Source organism: Chiloscyllium plagiosum, chromosome 25, assembly GCF_004010195.1.
Source record: "Chiloscyllium plagiosum isolate BGI_BamShark_2017 chromosome 25, ASM401019v2, whole genome shotgun sequence".
Lineage (NCBI taxonomy): Eukaryota > Metazoa > Chordata > Chondrichthyes > Orectolobiformes > Hemiscylliidae > Chiloscyllium > Chiloscyllium plagiosum.
Window position 1 is genome coordinate 1447897 of NC_057734.1, and position 5001 is coordinate 1452897.

Genomic DNA, 5001 nt, shown 5'->3' on the forward strand with positions numbered 1-5001 from the left:
CACTCATCCACAAACTCCATCAACAACCACATCGACCTGGACCCAATATAACGGCCACTACAGCGGACAGCTGGAACTGACAACCGGAAGCGGCAGATACAAACCACTATAAATGCCGGAGGAAACATCACAGAAGCGCTTCACAGGAGGCTCCCAAGCACTGAGGATGTCGCCTAGACAGGGGACGAAACGTTTGCAACAAAAATTCCCAGCTCGGCGAACAGAACCACAACAACGAGCACCCGAGCTACAAATCTTCTCCCAAACTATCTTATATGTCTCAATTAAGTCACATCTGAACCTTATTCTCTCTAATGAACACATCCTCAAGTCCCTCAGCCTTTCCTCGTAAGACCTTCCCTCCATACCAGGTAACATCCCAGTAAATCTCCTCTGAACCCTTTCCAAAGCTTCTACATCCTTCCTTTAATGCGGTGACCAGAACTGTACGCAATACTCCACCAGAGGCCGCACCTGAGTTAAGTACAGCTACAACATGACCTCAGGCTTCCAAAACCCAATCCCTCTACCAATAAAAGCTAACACACCGTATGCCTTCTTAACAACTCTATCAACCTGGGTGGCAACTTTCAGGGATCTATGCACATGGGCACAGAGATCTCTCTGCTCATCTACCCCACCAAGAATCTTACCATTAGCCCAGTACTTTGCATTCCGATTACTCCTTCCAAAGTGAATTACCTCTCACTTTTCTGCATTAAACTCCATTTGCCACCCCTCAGCTCAGTTCTGCAGCTTATCTATGTCTCTCTGTAACCTTCAACTTCCTTCAGCACTGTCCACAGCTTCACCCACCTTAGTGTCATCTGTAATGTGTTCTGGCACTATTCCTGTAAACAATGATGACATAAAGATCAAAGCCAAAGACTCTGCAATCTTCTCCCTAGCTTTCCAGAGAATTCTAGGATAAATCCCTTCTAGCCCAGGGGACTTATCTATTTACACACTTTTCAGAATTGCTAACACCTCCTCCTTGCTCACCGCAATCCCATCTAGTCTAGTAGGTCTGTATCTCAGTATTCTCCTCAAAAACATTGTCTTTTTCAAATGTGAATACTGACGAAAAAATATTCATTTAGTGCTTCCCCTATCTCCTCAAACTCCACGCACAACTTCCCAGTACTATCTTTGATTGGCCCTAATTTTTATCTAGTCATTCTTTTATTCCTGATATAGCATAGAAAGCTTTAGGGGTTTCCTTGATCTTATCTGCCAACGACTTTTCATGTCCTTCCTGGCTCTTCTTAGCTCTCTCTTTAGGTCTTTCCTGGCTAAAGTGTAACTCTGAAGCGCCCTAACTAAGACTTCACGCCTCATCCTAACATTAGCCTTCTCCTTCCTCTACATGGACCAAGACTTGGGGCTGGTCACCCTCTCTCCTCAGGACCCCAATGACACGATCAGAGACATCACAGACCCTGGCACCGACCATGAGTCTCGTTCGTTCCCAACAAACCTATCTGAGCCTCTTACTATTGAGTGCCCAATGATTAACACTCTCCTCCTTTCCCCCCTTCCCTTCTGTGCGACAGGGACAGATCTGTGCCAGAGATCTGCACCCCGCTGCATGCCCCTGGTAAGATGTGCCCTCCAACAGTGTACTTGTTTTTCAGGGGAACAATCACAGGGGATTCCTTCACTGACCGTTTTTCCCCTTCGAACAGTCACGCAGCTTTCTTCATGCCTAGGAGTAACTGCTTCCCTGTAACTCTTATCTATCACAGCCTCTGCCTCCTGAATGATCTGAAGTTCATCCAGCTCCTACATTATCAGGACTGTTTGACAGGCTTGAAAACTCTCATCACTATTGGCTACCCCTTTCTATTTGTTAGCTCCACCTAAATTAATTCTACAGCCTTTTCTTCTGATTGGAATCCCCTCTCACTGATATGCTGATCCTATCCCTTACTAACATAACTACTCCCTCCTTTTCCTTTGTGCCTCTCCTCCGTAGATGTTGAATATCCTTTAAACAGGGAAGGAGGGGCCACTCTGTTTGGAGTTTTCTATAGGCCTCCGAATAGTTCCAGAGATATAGAGGGTAGGATAGAAAAGATCATTCTGGATAGGAGCGAGAGTGATAGGGGATTTTAGCTTTCCAAATATTGACTGGGAATACCATAGTTTGAATATTTTAGATGGGTCAGTTTTTGTCCAATGCATGCAAGAGGGTTTCCTGACACAGTATGTAGACAGGCCAACAAGAGACAATGCCATATTGGATTTGGTACTGGGTAATGAACCCAGCCAGGTTTTAGATTTGGAGGTAGATGAGCATTTTGGTGATAGTGACCACAATTCAGTTATGTTTACTTTCGCGATGGAAACGGATAGGTATATACCCCAGGGCAAGAGTTATAGCTGAGGGGAAGGCAATTAAGACTCGATTCAGCAAGATTTAGAATGCATAGGATGGGGAAGGAAACTGCAGGAGATGGACACACTTAAAATGTGGAGCTGATTCAAGGACCAACTACAGTGAGTCCTTGATAAGTATGTACCTGTCAGACAGGGAGGAAGTGGTTGAGCGCAGGGGCAAGGTGGTAAAAGAGGGGGAGGTGTGGCCTTGTTAGTCAAGGACAGTATAATGGTGTCTGAAAGAACTTTTGATGAGGCCTCATATACTGAGGTAGTGTGGGCTGAGGTTAGAAACAGGAGAGGAGAGGTCACACTGTTTGGAGATTTTTATAGGCCTATGCAAAGTTCCAGGGAGATGGAGGAGAGGATCGGCAAAATGATTCTGGGTAGGAGTGAAAGGAACAGGGTGGTCATTATGGGGGTCTTTAACTTCCCCAACATTAACTGGAAATGCTATAACTCTAGTACGTCGAATGGATCAGTTTTTGTCCAATGTGTACAGGAGGGTTTCCTGACACAGTATGTCAAAGGGCTGACAGGAGGGGAGGCCACATTGTATCTGGTGCTTGGTAATGAACCAGGGCAGGTATTTGCTTTAGTAGTAGGTGAGCACTTTGGAGAGAGTGACCATAATTCGGTTATGTTTAGTTTAGCGATGGAAAGGGATAGGTACATGCCACAGGTCAGGAGTTATCGATGGGGCAAGGGCAATTATAATGCGATTAGGCAAGAATTAGGATGCATAGAATGGGGTAGCAAAATGCAGGGGATGGGGACAATTGAAATGTGGAGCTGGTTTAAGGAACAGATATTGCATGTCTTTGATAGGTATGTCCCTGTCAGGCAGGGAGGGAGCAATAAGGTAAGGGAACCATGGTTTACTACAGAAATTGCATCTCTAGTTAACTGGAAGAAGGAGGCTCGTGACGGTGAGACAAGATGGTTCAGATGAGGCGATAGGGAGTTACAGATTAACTAGGAAGGATTTAAAGAGAGAGTTAAGAAGAGCAGGAGGGGACAGGAGCAGTATTTAGTGAATAGAATAAAGCTTTCTATAGGTATGTGAGGCATAAAAGGATGATTAGGGTAGGAATAGGGCCTGTCAAAGACAGAAGTGGGAAGCTGTGTGTGGACCATGTAGAGATCAGACACATGCTAAACGAATGTTTCTCATCTGTTTTCACTCAAGAAAAGGTGAATATCGTAGCGGAGAACACTGAGATATGGGATATTAGACTTGGAAGGATTGAAATTAGTAAGGAGGAGGTGTTATCAATTCGAGAAGGAGTGAAAGTAGACAAGTTCCCTGGGCCAGTTGGGATTTAGGTTGAAACTTTATTGCTGGAACAGCACAGCAGGTCAGGCAGCATCCAGGGAACAGGAGATTCGACGTTTCGGGCACGAAGGATTCCTGAAGAAGGGCCTGTGCCCGAAACGTCGAATCTCCTGCTCCCTGGATGCTGCCTGACCTGCTGTGCTGTTCCAGCAATAAAGTTTCAACTTTGATCTCCAGCATCTGCAGACCTCACTTTCTCCCAGTTGGGATTTATCCAAGGATTCTCTGGGAAGCTGGGAGGAGATGGCGGAGCCTTTGGCCTTGATCTCTGAGTCATTATTGTCTCCAGATTTAATACCAGAGGACTGGAGGATTGCAAATGTTGTGTCCTTGTTCAAGAAGGTCAGTAGAGATCACCCAGGTAATTATAGACCAGTGAGCCTTACTTCTGTTGTAGGAAAGGTTTTGGAAAGGATTATAAGAGATCGGATTTATAATCATCTAGCAAGCATCTAGATAGTCAATATGGTTTCGTCAAGGGCAGGTCGTGTCTCACAAACCTCATTGAGTTTTTAGAGAAGGTGACCAAGCATGTAGATGAGGGTAGGGCAGTTGACGTGGTATACATGGACTTCAGTAAAGCCTTTGACAATGTTCCACATGGTAGGCTGTTGGAGAAAATACAGAGGCATGGGATAGAGGGTGATTCAGCAGTTTGGGTTAGAAACTGGCTTTCTGAAAGAAGACAGCGAGTGGTGGTTTATGGAAAATATTCAGCCTGCAGTCCGGTTACTAGTGATCTGCCACAAGGATCTGTTTTGGGACCATTGCTGTTTGTCATTTTTATAAATGACTTGGACCCAAGCATAGGTGAATGGGTTGTTATGTTTGCAGATGACACTAAAGTCGGTGGAGTACTGGACAGTGTGGAAGAATGTTACAGGTTGTGGGGGAATTGGATAAACTGCAGAATTGGGCTGAGAGGTGGCAAATGGAGTTCAATGCAGCTAAATGTGAGGTGATGCACTTTGGGAAGAATAACAGGAAGGCAGAGTACTGGGTCAACGGAAAGATTCTTGGTAGTGTGGATGTGCAGAGGGATCTTGGTGTCCATGTGCATAGATCCCTGAACGTTGACCCCCAGGTTGATAGAGCTGTTAAGAAGGCATACGGTGTGTTAGATTTTATTGGTAGAGGGATTGAGTTCCGGAACCGCAATATCATGCTGCAACTGTACAAAACGCTGGTGCGGCCACACTTGGAATATTTTGTACAGTTCTGGTCGCCCCATTACAGGAAGGATGTGGAAGCATTGGAAAAGGTGCAGAGGAGATTTACCAGGATGT